Source organism: Boleophthalmus pectinirostris, unplaced genomic scaffold (assembly GCF_026225935.1).
Source record: "Boleophthalmus pectinirostris isolate CB_2022bp ecotype Guang Dong unplaced genomic scaffold, ASM2622593v1 HiC_scaffold_12, whole genome shotgun sequence".
NCBI lineage: Eukaryota > Metazoa > Chordata > Actinopteri > Gobiiformes > Gobiidae > Boleophthalmus > Boleophthalmus pectinirostris.
Window position 1 is genome coordinate 25,904,126 of NW_026571018.1, and position 23,541 is coordinate 25,927,666.

Below are 23,541 nucleotides of genomic sequence, written 5' to 3' on the forward strand. Positions count from 1 at the left end.
ACATGAAGACGGAAAATTGAGTTGTGGTTTGCAACAGAGGGGAACACAACAATTAAAGGTTAGCTGCACTGACAGGATTTGTATCCCTCGGTGCTTAAATGGAAAGTTCTGACATTGCATGTAATAAGCAGTGTGAGTGAGTCTGAAATTATGGTTCTTTGTGAATTTCTAGTCATACTTCTAGTGATATTGATAGAGGCATTACTGGACTGGCTAAATTCATGACCAAACAAACCAAAAACAAGATTTATTAATTAAAGATACAGTACCTGACCTTTCTCTTATCTATGGTTACATTTTTCTGTAGCGCTTTTCCACCTTCAAAACTCTTTACATCAAGTAACCACTCACCCATTCACACATCAGTTCACGCAGACACTAGGGACGGGGTGGGTTAAGTGTCTTGTCCTAGGACACAACGGCAGCATTCATCTGTGGGAGCCGGAATCGCACCACCAACCTGTGTTCCAGTGGATCTGACCGCTCGGCCAATGATGTTTTATGTTGAGAGCGAGATCCAAACCTCCAGCCTTTGGATGAGTGGACAAACCCTCTACCAACTGAGCTACTGTCGCCCAATTCTATACATTTTTTCCCCACATAGTAGGCTATATTGTAAAAACAGCATTGTGTCACAAGATCCAACTGCTGTGCAAAGAAAGAAAGAGCTGTGTGCGTCTTTATGTTTATGTGCTTTTGGAGGAGAGTGGATCAGGAGTGTGTCTAAAGCTGCACATGTGCCTGAGAATTCAAACATGTGAATGCTAGTGATGTGCCAAAGTGTTTGTGTGAGCTCCTTTCTGGGTTTGGAAATCACTTACCCTGTCTTTAAGAATACTGGTTGAATATTCCCTTGAATAAGTCATGCAAAGTGACTACTACTTGCCCTGGTGTTGTGGGTTCAATACAAACCTCCACAAAATCTAGTTGTGGTGACTATTTGTCAAGGAAAACTAACAAACAAAAGTGGTGGACAAATTTAAGACTAAACAATACTCAAATAATCACTTTAGGCACCATGGGTACGTGGTTAAGCAGTAAAACATAACAAAATCAATGTCCAGCTCAAGAGATTCATTTTCAGAGATTTATTCAGACAAGTAATATGTACAAAGGCCTAGCTGGTGCCTCTCCTGCTGACTGGTAAAAACCATAGGCCCACCCGTGTCTGTCTGCACTGACCACCTTTATTCTCTAGGCGTCCCACTGACTAAACCAAAACAGAAACGGTGCTAAGATACTGTAAACAGGGGTGTAGTGGGCTTGGTACATGGGGGTATGCGGGGATACACTGTTTACCCACTTCTCCCAACGTGAGATATAAAAAAATAACAAATATAAAATACCTACAGCTTAAAGGTCAAACTAGAGCTATTGGCAACAGTGAAAACAACCTGCATAGGCTCATGATATCTACAGTACTGTTCTATAGTGACCTGTGACATGAGGAAACCAGGAGGACTGAACCGGAGGTTCAGCCTGGAGGTGCGCCTGTGTAGACTGTTGGGTGACTGCAGGCGAAAGGACTGGTGCAGAGCTCCGGGGCGAAACGCAGCCGTCACCTGATCACGCTTTGCAAACACCCTGTTTCTCTCTCAAGTCCAAGATTAGTTGTGGTTTAGTCTAGGTTTAGACCTGGTTTAGACCTGGTTTAGACCTGGTTTAGACCTGTCTTGTCCTGGTTCAGTCCTGGTTCAGTTCTGGTTTAGTCCTGTTTCAGTCCTGGTTTAGTCCTGGTTTAGTCCTGGTTTAGACCTGGTTTATGCTGGTGTCCTGGTTCAGTACTGGTTCAGTCCTGATTCAGTTCTGGTTTAGTCCTGTTTCAGTTCTGGCTTAGTCCTGGTTCAGTTCTGGCTTAGTCCTGGTTCAGTTCTGGTTTAGTCCTGGTTTAGGTGGCAGGTGGGCGGGATTCATCACATCAATGACGTCATGAATTGTGTACCCCCACTTAAAAAATCCCCACTACATCACTGACTTTAAATAAAATAAATAACAACAAATTAGTTTAAACAAATTAGTGAAACATATAAGAAATATTAACATGGCAAATATCTGTACTAAATATGCAAATTAGCCAAAACTATTGACATAAACAAGAATAATAAACCACGCTTAGAATAAACCAAAATAGCCAAATAGCTCCTGCATTAGCTTCATTTGAGAAATGCATCAACACTATTGAAAATAGCCTAAGATGATGTGCATAAAGCCTGTTAACAGATGTTGCATTGGTTAAACTGTGAGATGTTGCTTGGTGGAAGGACACATCACAGACGGGTTCACGGCTCTCCAAACCATTCATTCCTCCATGAATTGTTAATGTTACACTCACAAGTGTCTCCCCGCCTCTGTGTCTCTTGCTGTGCTTGTATTTTGGCTACGACTTGACTCCCTTCTGGGAAATCTCCGTTTAGAAAGCTGTGAGTGCTGTCTGATACACTGGCTTGCGTTCCAACTAACTCATTTGGTGTGTTTTGTCGTGCAGTATGGGGTGATTACGCTGCTTGATTACAAAGAAAGCACTGGATACTGGATCTTAATACCAGAATCAAAAACCAACCAATAATGCTCGTCTATCTAAAGCCTTTTAACCATGCTTATCTGTAAAACGGTGCTTTCATGTGGACCAGCTGCAGGGAGGAGATCCAGGAAGTGTGGCACAGATGATACTGCTTAATGCTCAATGTATACTCCACTGTTTGTCGTAACGAGGCATGCAGTTAAATCAATGGGATAATGAAGAGCAGGGTTGGCGCGTTAGCTTGTCAAAAACATCTGGGACTTTTATGCAAGACCGTCCAAAGATAACAGTTCTATAAGTGTGAACACGTGAAGCTAGAATAAGGGACATTTTTAATCATTTTGTGGCTTACCTAAAGCAATAAACATGTTTGTACATAAAGCTGATGTGACTAAAATGTAGAAATGGTCTGTCTGTGCAAGTGAATGTACTAGTCGTGCTATATAAAGTATGTACAAATGATAGAACTTAAAGCATAGCTCACATAAATTACATTTAAAGGGCCTATATTACGCTATTTTCTGACCTATGTTACTTGAAAGCATACCTGGAGTTCTGTATTGTTTCATTCACACTTGTTTAACACACATCCTAAAGGGAAACACTTGGTTCCACGTTCTGATGTGATGTGGTAATACAGGAAATGCTCCACTGTGTTTTAAGTTCCATGCTCTGTCAGTGGAATCATTTCTATGATTTCAGCCCTTGAATTGTCAATCTCTCCTGAACAAAAGGTAAAAGTTAGCTGTTAACATAAAAACTACCACTGCATGACATCACAAGGTTGAACAGAGCATTTTGAGCTTTGGCGATGCAGACTAATAAACCAGGGTTGCTCTGTAACTACTACCAGGTATGATATTTTATGAGGTAACAACATTATAACATGGTTTAAAGCTCACCAAAATCCATTTTGTGAAATATTGCACCTTTAAATTAATGTAAATTAGGCACTGAATGCAGTATAAGGTAATTTATAAGGTACTTTTTTCTTCCTAGCCAATCTACCAGTGCCATTACTTCTCATTCTACAACACTAAGCCCACTAATATTACCATTAGGTTAGCTCACTTGTCTAACACTGTAAGAAATACACTTACTTTTCCTCAGGGGCAGCAATTACTTTGTATAATGTAAAATTTGTGATTTGTTTTCCATTTCCATAAACTATTTATAACTGCATTATTGAGTATTCATGGATGCTAATACATAATATGAGAATGAGGTCAGTATGCCACCACTAAACAGTAACGCACACACATTTCTTATTTCCCATTAAATATGAAGAGGGCATTTAGGACTGGCACAAATGAAAGAAGAACATTTTATTGAGTGAGAAATTAGAGAAAAGCTGACAGAGCTGACACTGTGTGGAGCAGGATGCAGCAGAGGTGCAGCCGTTACTATGACAATGAGCGACGAGGAAACCAAAGGAGGTGGAGCCCAACCAATTTATCACCACTTTGGCCCTGTACATGTGCCTCTGTGCGACTGCATATGTGTGTGTATTATGTGTGGGTGTGTACGTGTGTGTGTGAGGCTTCACCTCCATCTGTCTGCCCTTGAAACAGCCGAGTTCTTTTTCTTCCATTCTACCTCGGCCAGAACATTACCCACTGCACGCTAATGAAAAGTGGAGCAGTGCAGTGGAGAATTGGCCAGTGCTGCTCTGTAGTGGGCAGACAGCCACCAGGACTGTGTCTTTTGTCTCTGGAAAATTGCACAGATTTTGAAAATTTATTCAAAAAGTGAAAGCAGTGAGTTTGAATGAAATGCCACCTTAAAAATAAATTTACAACACTAAGATCATTCCAAAGTAAGTTTTAGTATGTAGTTTTATTTGTATTTAGTCACAACAAGTCTGAAATGAATGACTGGATATTTGTGGTTGCGTCTGCTGTGGTTTTAGCATTTACATAGAAAGAAGAAAGACAAGGATTCAGTCCTGATTAAAGCTCATGCCATTATTTTGATAAATTGTGCAAACCTATGAACCGTTGTTGAGTTTGTAACCATCACGGGAGACCATTAAAGGAGCTTATTGATTATCATTGATCGGCTTGAGCACATATTGTCTAAGAGCAATAGCTGATTACTGTTTTGCTATTCCCTTCTTCTGGAAAAGAGGTCTTCCATTCTTGTTTTTCACTGGTTTCAGAGAAGAGTGGGTCATGTTATTCTAAATGGGCACGGAGAGGCCAGTTTTCTTATGAACCCTGGTCTCTGTGAAGGATAGCCTCCATTACTTCATACAGATAGCATGTAGCAGAAGTGTGCATGTGTGCCAGGGGTGGAGGCGGGGGGCTTGATGGGTGATGCTTTTCAATTGCCGTAACCATGGCAACTGGACTCTCAGGACAAAATGGCGGACGGACGAGGGAGGGCGCACGGAGGAGATGGGGGTAGTCCGGGGTAGACAAGGGGAATTATGGGGGTTCTGGATCTCCTGATAAGCAGTGATGGAGATGTAAGCTGGACAAAGCCAAGTGGAAAATGGTTAAAGGGCATCAAGTGAAATTTCAAACAAATAAAAGTTAGTGGAAGGAGGGAGGATGTGCATGGCTTGGCACTTGAACACTTAGCAACCATGAGATAAAAATGATGAATTGGGTGTAATATTAACTGTAAACTGTGAGGTTATTGATGCTGCGTGGGTCATATGTTACGGATAAGGAAATGGTTATGGATTGTTTTGGAGCTGGAGACCTGTAGAAAGGTAGAACCACCCAACAGCTGTGTGATAAATGCGCTGACATATCTACACATATATTTTGATCAAGGTTACTTAAGGTCTACAGTAATTTAAAACATTAATAATCCTCAAACATGATAGCTTGTGTTTAGAAAAGGTGCCTAGGAAGTGTATTAATATTTGAAAGAGTCTTAGGGGTTATACTTATAGAGCTATTTGAGTGTCCGGAAGCTGCTCACTACCTGTTGTTAATCTGATCCAAGCTTGAACTTAATTGCGTTCTTGTTTTCCTACTTATCTGAACCAACAATGTCTAGATTTGGAGTATATAGAGTATCAAAGAGTGCAAGCTTCCACACAGTCAATATAGCCCCCAACAGCACCTCTAAATAGAGCCCTTTGTTTTCTTAATTGTCAAATTAAACTTGTCACTTGACTTGAATGGGACGCACATATGCCAGCTGCCAGCTCTGAGAAATGGTAGAATTTAGGAGGGGGTTCCTCACACCCAATAAAAACACAGCCCCTCCCCCATCCACAAGCACCCAAAGAAAGAAAGAAATACAATAACGATCTTCTAGTTCAAGGTAAAAGATTCCTGCTTTGAAGGACTGTGCTTTCCTATTCTTATAAGAATATTTGAAATTTAATTGTGAATTACCTCTTTTCCGTAACTTGAAATCCATGGATATAATAATATTAATTGTTAAACACTTTTCACACCAAGTACCAACTGAAAATATTTGGATTTTTGAATATCATTAGAGCTAAACCAGGCCTTAAACATGACTAATCACGGTCTAAACTATAGCTAAACCAGGTCTAAAAATTGACAAAAATGTGGCTTTAATTGACTTGCAAAGGAATCCGTGAGCTGCTCATCTAGACCGAGAAATGCTTTTGAACATCTTCTAAAATTTTCCAATACAAATGAAGTTTTCAGGCATTATTTGTTTTTTCGCACTTGCCTAAAAGCTTTTGTACATTTGAGAGTCAACACATGCAGCCACACTGGAGATAAAGCTCCATGACAAAGTGCCTCAGGATGGATGGGCCCCCCTCATCTGGTAACCATCAGCTCACAGTCTGCTGCTGCTCTGTGTCCTGGAGGTGCTGGGCTGTACGAGACACTAGAGGAGTCCATATTAGTGTTAGGACAGACCTGTGTCACTGTTTACATAGGCTGCATACTGGTCCCATATGCAGCACCGGGACAACTATCCATCGTTATCATTGTGCGTGCTCTATTTACACCAGACATTTATAGCATATTTTGCATTAAGATGACGGTATTTATTGTAACTAGGGCAACTTTGAGAAAAAAATAAAATAAAATAGAGGTGCACTATGTAACCTTTCTGATAGAGAACCTGCTAGGTTGCTTGTTTCCATGGAGATGCTATTGCTTTGTCTGCAGTGTTTCAAAGTATGACATTAAACTCAGGTTTTACAGGTGAGATCTGTGAAGAGGCGACACCACTTACAGTCAGAATGATCGTTTTTAAAGGTATTTTTGAACAATAAAAACATCCATAATTCATTAAATGCATCTCATATAAGTTTAATACCATATCGTGGAACATTATAGGCAAAGCTATAGCATTTTCATGTTACAGTGTAAAGTTACAGTGCACTTTTACATTTTTTCTGCTATTTTATTGCAATTGTGATTATATTTGGTTTTCATATTCAGTTCACAGTGCATATTTTAACACATCCAGGAGTGTTAACATTTGAGAGAAGATTTTAATATGAACTGCTGGACTATACATTTCAGAACATGTTAGTAGAGGTTTAAACTAAGGTCTGGACATTATCTAAATATTAGTGATTTGATCATGGCAACAACTCAAATTTGGATTTCAGTTTGATAGCAAGTCCTAATTGTAACTTTATAAATGTCTGAAAGTAACAAGAAAAAAAAGATTCTGTTATTATTAAATCAACTAAAATGGAGAAATGTATAAAATGGCGCCCAAATATAAAATGGTTCTTTTTTATTTCTCCTCTTATTTCTTACTCTTAAAAGCCTATTCATTTCTGTGGTTGTTTTTGAATCTGCCAGTCTTGTAGTGAAGTGCCTGTTACATTGTCTGGGTCACTCCGAGCTTCATGCAATCCCCCTATACTTCACACAGCGAGGGGCGAATTCAGCTTGTTCCTCCATGAATAGTCCTGGGATGTCTTTGTTGAGGAAGTTCCATTTAGCTTTGTTCGAGTCCTCCTGCTGCACATAATGAAGGCTTAGGATTCAAAGCAGCTTTTATCTGTTTAAATTCAGAAAAGGAAGCTCGAACTTGACCTTGGCATCCAATCAAACCCTCATTTAGACATTTAGGATTTCTTAAACAGGTGTAGGCTCCTTTTTGGTTAAAATTGCACTCAGTGGGTCGTTGAGTTAAAGAAAATCCGATGAAACGAATCTATCTTAGTACCCGGAAAAACGTAATTATTTTTGGTATACCTCACTTCGATTCATTTTGAAAAACAAAACATGTCTTACTATTTTTGGAGGAGAGCTTTCCGTTTTTCCTAACCACACATTTCTCTTTCTTTTCCTTTTTGGTTTTAGTCTTGGCTCCAGTGCCTCTCTGCCTGTGCACCATGTAATAAAGTGATTTCGTCTTTTCTCCCTCCCGTTTTCATGCAGGTGATTTAGGGGGCTGTAGTCTGATCCACCTCTCCACAAAGCCGGGTTTGATAAATAAGTCGTCTCCACAGCTTGGCTCTCTTGAAGATTGCCTGTGTTTTCATCCCGCATCAGTGAAGCATGAAATGCATCCAAAAGCGTTTAACTCCAGTCCTAAATCAGACACATTGGGTCAACAGACAGTAACACATGTATACAATGAATGCAACCATTAGTTTGTAGTTTTTAGTCCAGTATACTTCATTGAACTGTAAATTAGACCTATTCAAATGAAGAATTAGAACCATCCCCATAGCAATTAATAATTGAAAACAAAAGGTCCTATCATTTAAATGATGAAACGTCCTCAAAATGCCTCAAGTGCATTACCTCACTTTTCTGGTTTGAGGGGGTCAGGTACTTGTTGTCTCCATAGGCATAGATAGCATCTCCACTTAGACAAGAAGGTTGCGGACCCTCTACCAGAGAAGATACATCTTGAAAGAGAAATTTGCTTTTGAAGTACTGTGAAACACTAAATAAAACAGAAGATAAATTGTGCAATTAAAAACAGCATACTCTTTACTATGGTTTTGTAAGTCTCAATTATAAAAACACATTATACTTCTCAGTAGTCTTTACAATTGCATGGTCTGTGCAATTCTTCCATGGGGGCACTGTCTGATTTTCTCTTTTTAATTTTTTTGCAACTTGTATCCTGTCCATCATGTTGTATACATTTCACTGCCCCGGGCTAACTCAGAGCTGGTGGTCTATATTGACTTTTTTAGTTTTATAGTAACGACACACATATACCCATACATGCACACAGCTTGAAATACTTACAGCCAAGAAACAGGAGCAATTATTCATCCAATAAATCAGTCACTCACCGCCTTTTGGACGTTTGTGCTCAGTGTGCAACCTGCCTCTTTCCCTGACATTGCCGACCCCTATATACACACCCATATTAAAGGCTCGGTTAACATGCATAATATAATAGGCATAGGGTTAACTATCTATACAATCGTATGATGGATTGAATGATGGATTGACACATAATAGTAGTAGTAGTAGAAGTAGTAGTAGTAATAGTAGTAATAGTGGTGGTGGTAATAGTTGAAATAGTTGTTGTAATAGTTGTTGTAGTAGTTGTTTTAGTAATTGTAGTAAATTGTAGTTGCACACTTTTGCTCTCCGACCTTCACTAGGTTAAGCTCATTTGTTGGTTGTATGTCATTTATGATAGTAGTTGTAGTATTAGTAATAGCTTAACTCTCACAGGAATGCTTTGTGTTTGATACTAAGTGAAAATAGGATTAGTAAGCTCTTGCATGTCCTGCACTATACCACGATTTGAAAGCAGGATACCTCCGTCAAAGTACGTTGGGTTCTTCAGGTAGGAGAGAGACAAAGCTTCATTTAGATCCCCACACCTGGACCAGAATTACAGCTGACAGCTCCGTCCTCAGGGCTCGGCCACAACCTCTATCCAAATTCATATTTATGTCTGACAAACAGAAATATGTGATGGTATGCAGGAATAAGCTGCCACTGACATGCAATGGTTTCCAAGTGTAATGTCAACACTGATCAGTGCTAAAGGTTATTGAATACATCTAATGGGTTTTGACTGGATCTATTATAAACCATGTCATTTTTATGTAGCATTAGTTAATATATGAAAGTTATTCACAGTTCATATACCATCTTTTTATTTTAATATTAGGTTATGTTCTGTTACTCTATAATACAAAAAGGACAGATGGTAGAACAATCTTGCAGCCTTTGCAGTTTTTGGTATCAAGTATTTTATGACAAAGTTGGAAATGTTTCAGACCTATTTTAAACTTAGCACATGAACTTAGAAAACTTTTACAGTTTAAGATGTGCACTTCTTATCACAGGAAAAAAAATCTGGAAATTGTTCTAAAAATCTGTTTTCAGGTAAAAATGACAGCCATTAACGATGTTTTTTGTTAGTATACTCTGACTACTAATTGATACTACTACTACTTCATTACCATACCAATCTGCACTATATATTTTACTACTTTGACGTTATTGTAGCAGTAATTAATCTTACAATTACTAAAACCTGCATGTGTATTTTTTTCTCTACCAGTTTACATGCTATACAATCCTTGTTTTCAGATGCATAGTTTAAACATTAGAGCAGTTTTTGTTTAGCTTTCGTGCTACAGTTTGGGACATGCTTCTTGCCTCCCCAACCCAAAAAGGATCTAGGCGTCAGCTTTGGTTATCCCAGCAGCCTCAGAGCCAGGACAGAGGTAATATGAGCTGGTGGCTGTAGCAGACCTATGGAAACACTGATATACTCGCTTTATGGTCCAGCTATAGAGATTTAATCTGTGCTATTAAACCCACCTCTCCCTGTTCTTTTCTTATGGGCATTTTCAAAGAGAACCATTACTGTGATTTACTGTGTAGTGCTTACTCTGTCTGTGTCTGTCCACTTGTCTCTATACCTTAATATTAACCAGAAAAGTGCATGGCTTTATAACCCAAATACTGCACAGTAAATGAGCACTTAAGATGCTTTCCCATTCATTTTTTTTGCTATGCCTCAAGGTTTTTGATGCTGATGCTATTAAATTAAAAAAGGCATTTCAAGTTGCTCTTTTTACTTTAGCCTACATTTTCATCAATCAGCTTTGTGAGTCAGTGAATTTAGTTTATAAGACCACCAGTACTAAAATACTTCTAAACAGAATACAAATACTACTTTAACTTGTACACAATGTCCTTTTTGTCTGAATAGGTTCTAGTACAATCATGAATATTCTTGCTAGAACTTATATATGTAGTCCCACAACAATAGCAAAAACTTGGAAAAAATATGTAATTGTATTTTGTAGATATCAATGTATGTTTCAATAGTGGAATTCTTTTCAGAGATCATTTCAGAACATGTTTTTATAAATTCTGAACTACTAAAGACAGGAAAATAAGAAATAGGACAGGGTATTTTTTATTTTTTATTGTTTGCAGAGGAAATATATTTGGTAAGTCTTTGCGATTTCTTATTGCGACCATACACATTGCGATTTTGGTTGAATGGTAATATATCTTGCATCCCTGCATTACTTTCTCGTACGCAGATTCAAATAAACTTAGATGTTTTGAAAAATGGTATCTGCTGTGCCAGACCTTTGGGATATCAAGTACACATATAGGGGGTTTGGAGTATTTCCCTACAGGTTTTCCGAGGTTAGGGTCAGAGCTCATGTATCTCGCAACCCCCCAGTACTTCAATTAGGATGTCTTGATCAATTACATAGACAATAATCACTCTAGACACCTCCTGGCTCATGTCAAAGGCGTGTTTAACTACATTGGCACCGTTGTAGCCATGTTGGAATATCCTCATAATGAGAACTGGATTGTGGCCCTATATCTTTAGTGGTAAGCGTTTTCACATACATGCTTTGAAGTTGTACAGTGTATTTCTCAAAGAGGACATTTTCCTTCAAAGTAAAAGCTAATTTGCGATAAGTAGTCAAATATTGGCCATCCTTCTCATCTTAATTTACTTCTCTCCACACTTGGAAGTAATCACACCAGGTCTACACACGAACGCCCCTCGCCACATGTTCCATCATTTTGTGTTATATTGAACTATGGGAAAAGTGAATTATCAACAATGATCTCAACGTCATCTCTCCATCTGGCATACTATTAGCTAGCACTGGTCGCCTACAGAGTGAGTCAGGAAATTAGCAAAATTACTGCCCTGAATTTGCTACAAGTGACCGCTGCTGGGTTAAATAGAGGTACAGTAGAAAAGATTGATGGCCTATAAGCAGGGGTTAGCAAACGAGAATGTAATCCTGTCAAGTGGACACAAGTTTTATGTTTCATATGTTTTGTCACTCATCCATACAGCTACTTTAGTTCTGACTTAAAGCTGCACTGTGTAAATTTCCTGGTTTAGGGTCCACCACCTACTTGTCTCCATGGAGATGTTACTGTTTTTCCTAGAATGTCCTGGTATTGTATTAAATGTATCCATCTTGCATTTACCATATTTTTCGGACTATAAGTCACCCTTTTTTTCATGGTTTGAGTGGTCCTGCAACTTATACTCCGGTGCGACATATATGTTAAAATTTTTACACTCACAGCCTTAAGAGCGTGCTCTATTCTTGTGTACTCCTGTACCACTGTCACTTCGCACTGTACTGCGCATGTCGGCTGCAGAAGAAAAAGAAAGATTTGTCCTGTCTGGTATTGTGTCAGCCAATCACACCATTACTTCTGTATCACTGACAGTTTAAAATTTAAACAAACATAAAGACAACTCAAACCATCCGGTGGGATTCAGAAAGGCCAGAATAATTGTAACTGGAACTGATGCTGAGTCTGACGACAGCTACACAGTAGAGGAAGCGGGGCGCCGCTTCCTCTACTGTGTGATCTGGAGTGAGAGCGACTTATAGCCCAAAAAATATGGTACTCAATAACATGTTTTTATTGACCTTTCTTACTATGAGTGGGCTTGCCTCTCCACAGATCTGACATGTAACTTGGCCTTGTGGTGTTACCTGCTGTCTCTGTCATAAATGTAATGCCATACTGTAGAATATTCCAGGTAATATCTCCATGGAAAGAAGCAGGTGATGGGCGGGTAGTGGTTCTTATATTTTGGTAAAGGTAAACTTACATGCAGTATTTATACATTTTTTATTTTACGGTACTTTTGAAAGTAAGTCTGTTAAACGTAAATACTAGTTTAGCTCTGGGTATCTCTTTGCTGGATTAATACTATTGCTTACTATTATTGCCAATATTACAACAACCATACAAGGAAGGTTTCCAAAATATTTCAGCTCAAACTTGCAAGTGTGAGAATTTCCAAATATTGACTTATAAAATATGATGTATTTAGCTGATTGTTTCCATATGTATTCACTCTGTAGAACTGTTATTAAATTATTTCTTTGTATTTGTGTTTTAGTCCTCACATTTTACATTGACATTGTCCATTGGAGTTATATTGATCTTTGGTGTAAGAAAGTTTGACCATCTCAGGGGTAAAGGAAAACATGTGTGGACAAATCACCAGTTTAAATCCGACAACCTTAGTTCAACTCCTTTTAGTGTATGCCAAGCTATGCACAGTGTAGCCTTAAGCACAGTTTTAGCAGATGTACTGTAGGTAAATATACACACGTGCACATGTGGTTCTTCCATTTCTTCTGATTAGGTTAAAGTCTGGGCCCGGGGCACAGTCTTTGGGGGAGCAGGAGTCACGCGAGGTGCTGAACAGGGACCCCTAGCCATCTGTCAGCTCTGTGTATCCCACCAGTACTGTACGTACAGGAGAGAGGGCCTGACACCAAAGGCCTGTTACATAATGGTCCGATTTACCACAAGTGTTTGTTTTGCTAAAGTGAAATGTTACACAGTAATTAGGAGCTGATTGGGCTGTGCAATACACTGACCACTAAATGCTGTGTAAACATGCTAATTATGTGCATTTCTGCTTTCTACTTGTTAAAGAAAATGGCTATGTTATGGTAAGCAACACTATGAATGAGTAGTTTGCAAATTGATTCAAAAATATTCACTTGTTTGTTCAGAAAGGCACAGGTTTGGTTAATTAAAAATCTATGGTTCCGCAGACCACATGTAGAACAATGTGGGTTGGTTTGGATTTAAACAAACAAACATTTTCTTGGACCCGTCACTAGTAGCATCCATTAAAGGTCTTATACTATGCAAAATTCACTCTTGTGAACTTTTAGTCCTATTGGAATGTTGTTACCTCATAAAAAAACATACCTGGAGCTGTGGTTTGTTTCATGTACATGTTTGAATAATCCTGCATTATTAGGTCCTACATATTCAAAGCTCACAATGCGCTGTTCCACCTTGTGATGTCATGAAGCAGTAGTTCTCAGGTTATCCACTACCTTTTTAGTTCAGTTGAGATTGGCAATTCCAACACTGAAAGTATCCAAATTATTCTAATGAAGACTTATGGAGTTTAAAAGCACAGTGGAGCACTTCATGTATTACTGCACAGAGCTGATTGTTTTCTGTTTGAGAGAAGAACTCAGCCTAAATATGCACAATTTGTGTGTTAACCGTGTGAATAAAATAAAACACAACTCCAGGTATGTTTTTGGTGAGGAAACAAGATTATAACATAGATTTTTAAAAAAAGGGTAATATGGGCCCTTTAAAGTTGTTTTAATTTCAGACTATTGACTAAAAATATGATCAAATAATCAAATGAAAATCTATAAAAATCTATATCAAATCTTACTTTGTTCAGTAGATACCGTGTGTGTGTGTGTGTGTGTGTGTGTGTGACTGACTCATTAAAGTATACCAGTGGCACCGCAGATTTAAATGTCTAATCTCATCTCCTCTGCGCTTCCTGGGTCAGGTTCCTAAACATATAGAAACCCGTAAACACTGTCTATTAAATCAACTGGCACTACCTCTTTGTTACAACAGATACTTGATCCTGCCTGAGCCTTCGGGCCTGAACTATATTACCATATATATTTACAGTTGTTTGGGTTTGAGGAGGTGGGTTGGTATACAATCGGATAAATCATGGAGACTATGATAAGTGTGCTTAAGTGCACATAAGGAGGAGTGCTGTCTCATGTCCGAGAGCGCATGACATTTGGGATTTGATTTTGTAAATACAACCTGTAATTGATCATCTCCAGTGAAGATTTATGTGGACTATTTTTCAGTTAAAGTCTGCCTGTTTGTCCTTTGAGACTATAGCTATTTATTCAGAATGATAAGACTCTGGGACTGTTGCCATAGATATTAACAATTCAAACCTCAAAATGTTGCATATAACAGGAAGCTAAATCCCGTGAATACCCCAAAATCCTTCCAGAAGAGTAATGGAAATAACTAGTGCTTTTAAATGTAATTTGTTGTTCGGCCCAGACTTTTATTTGAAATACATTCCACTTGCACTGCTTGCCTGAGGTCCAGAATACACACTTCTTCAGTCCTTTACGGTTCAGATGTGTGTGCTCAGAGAGATATCATTCTGGATTTGCCACAGTTGAATCCAAGCTTGAGACGGTCAAACGTGACTTTTTGTTTATTTTGTTAGTCTCACTTTAACTACTACTTTAACTGCTGATTTTGTGCCAAGTAATGAGGCTTGTATACCATTGCATTTAGTATCTACCAGAGGTCGGACCAAGTAGTTGTTTTGCAAGTCTCAAGTAAGTCTCAAGTCTTTGACCTTAAGTCCTAGTCAAGTCCCAAGTCAAAGAAAGGCAAGTCTAACTCGAGTGTCAAGTCACTGGCTCATACGTCCAAGTCAAGTCCAAGTCGTCTGCTTTGAGCTTCAAGTCATTTCAAGTCTAGTTTATATGAATTTTAAACTAAACTGCACTTTTAAAAAATCATAGTATATTTATATATGAGTTTTTATAGATGGATGTAAGAGTTGTAGAAATGTAAATTTTTCCTTTTCAGATGTCTTAAATGTTTTGACAAGATCTTAGTGTGAATTATTATGGTCAGATTAAAGAATTCAGATTTAAAAGTGCTTCTCAAGTCTTCTCAAGTCACAGGCCTCAAGTCCGAGTCAAGTCCCAAGTCACTGATCTTCAAGTTCAAGTCGAGTCCCAAGTCTTAGTCCATTTTATCAAGTCAAGTCTCAAGTCCTAAAAATAGTGACTCAAGTCTGACTTGAGTCCAAGTCACGACTTGCAAGTCCTCACCTCTGGTATCTACAATTGCCATAACTTTTAAAAAATTTGCACTGTGTAACTTTTCTGGTGGAGGGTCCGCCAACTGCTTGTTTCCATCTTTGCTTTGCCTGAAATTTTCTACAGTACACCATTAAACATATATGTTTCCAACAAAACAAGCAAGTGACAGGTCAGATCTGTGGACAGGCAACTACACTGATAATGAGAATGCATGTTTTAAGGCACTTTTGAGCAATAATAATAATTAACATTAGACAGATATGTTTTATGGCATACCGTGGAACATTCCAGGCAAAGTAGTAATAGTAGTAGTACCGTAGTAGTAATTAGATAGTGGACCTTTTACCTGAAAAGTAGCATGTGATTTTAAGCAAAAAAAAAACAAACAATTCTTTCTTACAGGACACTAATACCTTGGAAAATGCAAATGATTGATTGTATAAATTGCTTCTGACTTTTCTGATCACTCTTACCTGTCAGGTCCATATACGCATGGGGGTGTAGAATGACTGCTCTTCATAATGCTGACTGCTCCTTTCCCTCCACAACATAGTCATCCATGCTCCGAGCTTGTATTTCAGTCCATCATTTCAATAATTCACACGCTCTGTAGAGCCAGTGCTGAAACATTTACAGGCCTATTGATCATGTCCCAGTTTGACGAGCCTGTTATGGAAACTATCTTTAATGAACAAGACACCTTCAAAGTCATAAATATTTTGAGAAGTTTTACCAGTCGAAGCATACGCCTTAGTTCAAAAAGTTTCTGGCCTTGGCATGGGAAGTATATTTGCTAATATCTCTGAACTTCAGCTCTCTGGAAGCCATTACCTGGAATTGCAGCAGGGACTTTCATCTTTTGCAGTTTAAAATTGTGGTGACGAATCAACCTGCTCAGCTGTGTTAGGCTCCGATCCCAGGCTGATAAAAGATCTGAGAAAAAGATTTGGGAAAATGAAACTGTTCCACATTTGTGTCACAAGTTTTATTTTGTATTTTGTTTTGACTGAATAGTGCCTGTTGCAAACTGCACAACAGCTTGAAATTTCAGTGTAGCTTTGCGGCGCAGCTCCAAGAAAATCACATGTAAATTGTACTGTGACAGCATTCTGACCATAGATAATAATAATATGACGTTCATGAATGAGTCTCCTTTGAACAAGTCTCTTCTGAATGGTTGCTTGAACAGTTGGATTTGGATCTCATTTTTAAAAAGAAGCAAGTATTTTCCGTTCCAATTTTTATGCATTTACCTTGTTAATAACAGTACAAATGATTATTGTAGTATCATTTTTATTTTGAATTTCAAAGGGTAAATACACTTCCACTGTCAGCTGGAACCATTTTAAACAAATCTGAGGTTTGGTCATTTCTCTAGGTGATTAGTTTGTAGTCACATCGCATCTGTCATGTAATTAAACATAAAAAGAGCCAGTCTTTTGAACGCCTCTTTGACATGAATGATTCGGATCCCACAAAGGAGCCAAAAGTCCCATCACTAATAGATGACTAACTTTACAGTGCCGTCACAGTATATCAGCTGGCATTTAAATTGTCATATTTATGTCATTTATTAAAAGTATTGATACTTCAAATGAGTAGTTACTAGTTTTAGGATCAAATGCTCTCTGGGTATTGTTTTTTTGATAAGCCTGGTAGAATATAAATAACTAGCAGCGGGTCAGACTTTTTTCTTTAATTCATGTGGTATCGTGTGTGTAACAACTGTAGCCTTTTGAACTGTGCAGTCTCAAAGGCATTTTATCCTTGTGCCATTTTCCCATGGCTAAAATGAGCTTTTGGTGACGGAACAAACACAATAGTTAACTCCCACCTCTTCCTATAAGTTTACATTTGCAATGCCATAGATCAAACAACTGGAGTCTATGGTGCCCACTGCCTATGTTGAATACAATAATGATATAGGCTACTGCTACGACTGTAGACTGTCTTTAGCCATGTTTATTAATATGGCATTGCAATCACTCTTTATCCAATTGTTAACCCTTCTGACATGTTCGATCGACACCCAAGTTTCCTTTGATTGTTTAAAGTCCGCCTGGCATCAAGTGAAACGAAAACAAGGAAATTACAGGTTTACAAGATTTACAGGTTGTAAGGAAATTATCCAGTTTTTTTTTTTTTCTTCAATCTTTTTAAGGGCTGTGCTTAAGCGTTACCATAGCAACAGATACACTTGAGTAATGACTGCTGATATAATCTGATATTGTTAAATAGCTTGATTTATGGTTGCATGTTTCCCTCACAAACAATGGAAGTAGCCTATCCGATGTATTTATTTCTTGGGCCTGTACCAAACTGAGTACATTGAAAAATCAACAGTCTAGCGAAGTCTTTCATATTTCAGAATAGTCATTCAATATGCTTATAACGAATTATGTTGCATTGATGTAAGTAGTTTATAGTGTTTTTAGTGACTCCTGACGTGGGGACAGTGAGACACTACGAGGCGTCTGGGATTAAGTGAGGAAAATCACTCTGCACCAGCAGTCCAGACCAGTCCATAATAAAGAGTTAAAGACCTCCATAGACTTGCATTGAGATGAAAATAACATGGGTCATTATAGAGTCGCACATCTGGTTTAGTCATATAGGCTTAATCAAACAGCTACGCTAATGCTAATACCTTTTACACAGACTAAATATGACAGCCCATTTGTGTATAGGAGACAGCTTTATGCTATATAGGGTATATTATGTGTTATTTTACCCAGAGTCAATGTAAAAACGATATGTCCCCTGAAGTAAAACCAGGTCTAAAAATAATTGAAATTGACATATCACAACCACTAATCGGTATAATCCTGTCCAGATGGAACAAAGCAGTTTTACTATATTACATTATCTCACCTGAAATGGTCTTTACAGTCAGTTTAAGAATAACATTATACATGATTTATGGTTTTGTATAGTCCAACAATTAACAAAACCAAGTAATCCGAAAAGCTAAAATGGAAGAAAAAAGACTTAAGTATTATTACAGAAGGAGATGGTGTAATCCCACTGTCCAAGAGTAGCCCTGGTCTTTCTCTATATTATTACAGAATAAATTCAAAAGGCTAAAGGTTAGTCCAGATGTAGACTTGTTTTGGTTCTGGTTTAGTTCTGGTCTAATCCAGTTCCAAAATTCCAAAACAAATTCTGCATCCAACAATGTCTAAAGTTAGCCAGGCTGGCACCACCTAGGACCTCTGCTCAATTTAATTTCTCTCCAACGACTAGGTCAGGAGTCAGAATACACTAGACGGTTCACAAAAACCCCAGAAGTGCGAGTTTGGGCACCAGCCAATCAGCAAAGAGTCATACATTCTGTGTTGGCAACAATTCCCGAGATCGGGGATTTGAAGCCAGAACAAAGAGAATGTTTGGTGAATTTTATCAATGGGAAAGACGTTATTGTCCTTTTTCCTACAGGTTTGGGGGAAAGCTTAATATACCAGATAGCCCCATTAGTGGCACATTACATATGTCACAACCAAATAGCCGTGATTGGTTAAATGAAAAAAAGTACCCGCTCGTCGAGCGAATGAATTCTAATGCTGCAAGGACTGACCGGCAAACCGGCTGATGAATCAGGCTAATCTAAAGTACCACATAAGAATAATAATAATAGGAATACATTTGATTTATAATGTACTTTTGAAGCTAAATCAACAACTACTACAATAGCACATCAATAAAAAGATGGGTTGCCCCAAAATACCAATTACTAAAATATGACTCAAGTACAAGAAAAAAGTATTTATACAAGTTACTTAAGTAGGAACTAGAAAAAAAAACGCTTTCATTTTCAAACCAAGACTGGGTTGAGTTTTTCCAAGACAAAACCTGGACTAAAGCAGGTTTAATAAGTCTACAAAAGTCTACTTGAAGATCCCTTTGAAAACACTGACTCAGAGGTAGTTTGAATGTCACTGTGGGAATTACATTAAGTCTCTGTGTGACTGACAAGCTTCCTTTTGTCCTTGTTCATAATGAGGTCTATGCCTTTGTATTACCTTGAACTTGGCATCACGCTGTGTACAGTGCACGGCTCACCTCCACGTCTGGCACTGTGATGGAGAATTTAGGATGTTCAAAAGCAATTTTAGTTTCAGCTTAGATGTGTAAATGAAATGTTGCAGAGACTTGAGGCTGCTTGCTGTCACCATGGTTTATGTGTGTGTTGCCCATGGCGATACTGTGAAAAAGGTGTAATTGAAAGTGTGGAGGAGAGGTGTGAAATGTGCGTAAGCAGAATAGGCCACTGCTGTGTTTGCATGCATGTATTTTCAAGGATTTATAAAGCTTTAAAAACAGGAGGCAATAATGAAATGTGTTTTATTGAGTATGTTAAAATCATAATCAGTGCATCTATCTTCACAACATATATATATTTTTTATTTAATTTAGTCACTTTAGTCTTGTCGATGCGAACCTGTTTCGTTGTGTTTATGGTGTTTTATTTTAGAGTTTTTTGTTTTTTTCAATATTTGTGGTTTTGCTTGTCTCCATGGAAATGTTATTTTGCCTGGAATGTCCCATGGTATGACTTTAAATAGTCCTGTCTAGCATTTATTCATTACAGGTGTTTCTATTGCTCACAAATACATGCAAAATAAATTATTCCAACTGGGAATGCGGTGACTCTCCACAGATCTGTACTGTAATGTATCATAGTGCTCGAACCCACTTGTGTATCTCATGATAGATATATTTAATCTATACTGTGGAACATTCTAAACAAAGTAAATAACATTTCCATGGAGACAAGCAGGTGGCAGACCCTCCACTAGAAATGTTACGCAGTCCGCCTTTAAAAATCTGTACACTTGCCTACCTGAATTGCATGTTTTGGTGATTTGTTACTATCCACCCCTTCACTCTTGCTGGTGTTCACAGTGAGGTTAAGGTTGAGTATTTTGGTGATCTCCTTGGTCTCTTTCTGGTGTGGTTGTTGAACAGCTTCTGCGCATATCATCCCAGGCCACTGCTTCCTCCTTTATTTCCAACAATAGAGTCAGCTTCCTGTCTTATCGCGTCACTTCCTGTCTGAGTTCAAACACCATCTTACACAGTGGCGTCCGGTCTCAAAGATACAAGAATGTACATACTATAGCGAAATCAGCTCGAGGAAATCAGGGTTATTTCCTCGTATAAACTGAAGGAGCAGTAGAGGTTGGATTTTGTCAGTTACTATAACCTTTGGAGTGTGCAGGTCACCTTTACACTTTAAATGTACCACACTAATCAAATGTTACACCTCGTCGGCAACAGTTCTTCCTTTATCTCACTTTTAAAACCCGTAAAGCCGCGTTAAGTTAAGTATGACTTCTGATTTAGGTCACCTATTTCCGAAACAGAGGTCATAAATGTAGACATTGTCCCACTAGTCTAGGGATGCACCGATACAGCTTTTTCTGTTCCGATACCGATACTTTGGCTTTGCTATCTGCTGATTCCTTTAAACACAAACAGCATAGGTGAAAAAAGATTAAAAATATCCAAATGTGTTAGTTATCATTTAAAGTGATTACAGAACATTTTTGTAAAAGTGCAAGTTTAATATTATGAGACGCTACTATATTACACCAATTTATAAAGCAAAACTGGATAGCAGCTGAGTCAGTATCTTGGCAGCTGATATCCTATCCACCAAAATTTTCAATATCAGCGCCAGAGTCCAATAACATATTGTGTCGGTGCATCCGTACTAGCAGAAAAGTATCAACATTGGCACTGGTACCAATCTACTGCATTAGTGTATTACTTGGCATTGAATTGAAAGAGCTGTAAACTATGACAGCAAATAATAATAATAAAAAAAAAAAATTATTGATATTGATTTATATTCAAGCAATTGCAGATGTGTTAAAAAAGAAAAAAACATATATTACAATAATGTTTCTAATAATAATAAGATTGTATTTTCTCTCTTGATTGATGTCACTAGTCTGTCAAGATGGGGCTTTTTTTAGTCAAACCCTTAGCAGGATTATGGTCCATCTTTGGGTCATCCTGGTTCAATGGACACTGCGCTGGTGGTCTATCAGGAGATGGGGGTGGTCTGCCCAAGAGTAGAGGATCTTTTTGTTGATCTGTTTAGTCCAAGTCCATGTTAGGCAGTTGTTCAAAACCACAGTTCCCCACGTATCTGTGTTTCATCACTGCTGAATTAAGTCATGGCAGGAGTCTAGTGTAGAGTTGAGAGGCCATAGGATCCACCTGGCCCAGAGCCTTGTTTAGAGCAGCTGTGTGGTGCATTGTGGGAGATGGGCTACGGTGCTGACAACCTGATCTAGTCCTGCTATTTATCCAAACCGTACTCCAGTGCCAGGGGTGTGGAGCAATGTTGTTTTATTGTTGAATGTTGTCAAAGGAGTCGCGTGTTTCATCATTTTTGGCAATCTTGATCATTGAAAACAGTCCCAGGATGCACTGATTGACTATAATTGTACAAATTTCCATAATGTGCAATCATACAGCTCGGCATTCAGTGTTGTAAATATAGGATCAGTATCGCTTGTGTGAATCATCTGAATTGCTCATAGAATCATAAAGTACTCTATAAATACATAGGATAACATGGAACACTGTCAAAGGACTTTCTTTCCTTCTCGTAAATAAACATAAAAGTTTCAAATTGCTTTATGAGAAGGAACATTTACATAATAGATCATGTTTGCTGGAACAGAAAACTGACCACTTACCACTTTACAACCAAAATGAGACTAGCTCCATACAAGGTTTGACAAACAGCTGCAGTTATGTACAGCTCAAATCTTTGCATTTCTGCCCAACAATCTCATTATCTCATTGTACTATGGATGCACCAATCTAACTTTTTGTGTTCGGATACTGATGTTGATACTTTATCTTTAAGTATCTGCCAGTACTTGATATCAGCCAATACCAGGGCAGAGATAGAAAGTATAATTTATTTTCTTTAAACATAAATGGCGTATTTTGAAATATTACCCACATGTGTTTTATAACTGTTATTTAAAGTTATTAGTAGCTACAGAACAGCCCTGAAAAAACAAACGTTTAATATAATGAGACATTTTGAACGAACATTGGCCAGTAAATCATCTCATTACACCAATTTATAGACCAAAATAAGAGTACTGTATTGATGCAACCCAAATCTGCTCTAAAAATCTGAAGTCTAGTATTCTGCTGTACACCTTTCTGTCTTCCATTTTGACCCTTTTATACATTGCTAGCACAGTACTTAAAGTTGTACTTACAAATGACTCTCTAAATGACTTTAATTACACCTTGATGCTGTATTTATTCTTGGCAGCTGTGTATGTGTCATAGAGTGAGTGCAAGCTGTAATTCAGTGAGCCTGACTGTACTGCCCCCTGTGGTCACGTGCAGGGTCACACCTCCAGCAGAACAAAAAGGGCAGAGGCTGGGACTGCACAATACCACAGATAATAACACGGAGGATGCGGCGATCTGGCAGTGAAGTGAGCTAGAAAGGAAGCTTATAGTGAATTTTATTGAGCATTTTACTGTTCCTGTGTCCAGCTGGGTAGAATGATGTCACATGCAAATTCAGTTATAAACAAGTACTTAAATATCGGAGTAGAGGGAAAACCACAGTAATAAAAAAATAATTTAAAAAACATATTGTATTTGTATTGCAGACAGATGTTTTAAAGAATGCATATCACGCTGTTTTCTGATCTATGTTACAATGATGTTTCCTCATCACAAACATACCTGCGTACTCCATACTCCTTCACTAGAATCATTTGGATCATTGGTCCTCAGCATGTTACTCAAACATGTCTGAATGAAACAAAACACAACTCCGGGTATGTTTTTGATGAGAGAACAACATCATAACATGGCTTAAAGCTCACAAGAGTCAATTGTGTGTAAAACTGGACCTTTAAAGAAGCCACTAAAAACAAGCAAGTTGAATATGAAATCGATAAATAATGATCGCTTCAGGATTGCTAATTGT

General features: G+C 38.2%; 1 protein-coding gene and 1 long non-coding RNA gene across 2 annotated transcripts in view; one reads left to right on the forward strand and one right to left on the reverse strand.

The window, feature by feature from the left end:
• dchs1b (dachsous cadherin-related 1b) overlaps positions 1-23,541 on the forward strand; it is a 97,469-nt gene that overhangs the window by 18,436 nt on the left and 55,492 nt on the right. The gene's annotated exons all lie outside the window — the stretch shown is intronic.
• LOC129407510 (uncharacterized) lies at positions 7,228-20,536 on the reverse strand. Its single transcript, XR_008631583.1, has 5 exons — positions 20,404-20,536; positions 19,583-19,636; positions 16,037-16,496; positions 8,233-8,377; positions 7,228-8,016 (listed from the first exon to the last, which is right to left on the reverse strand). It is a non-coding gene; the product is annotated as an uncharacterized LOC129407510 (long non-coding RNA).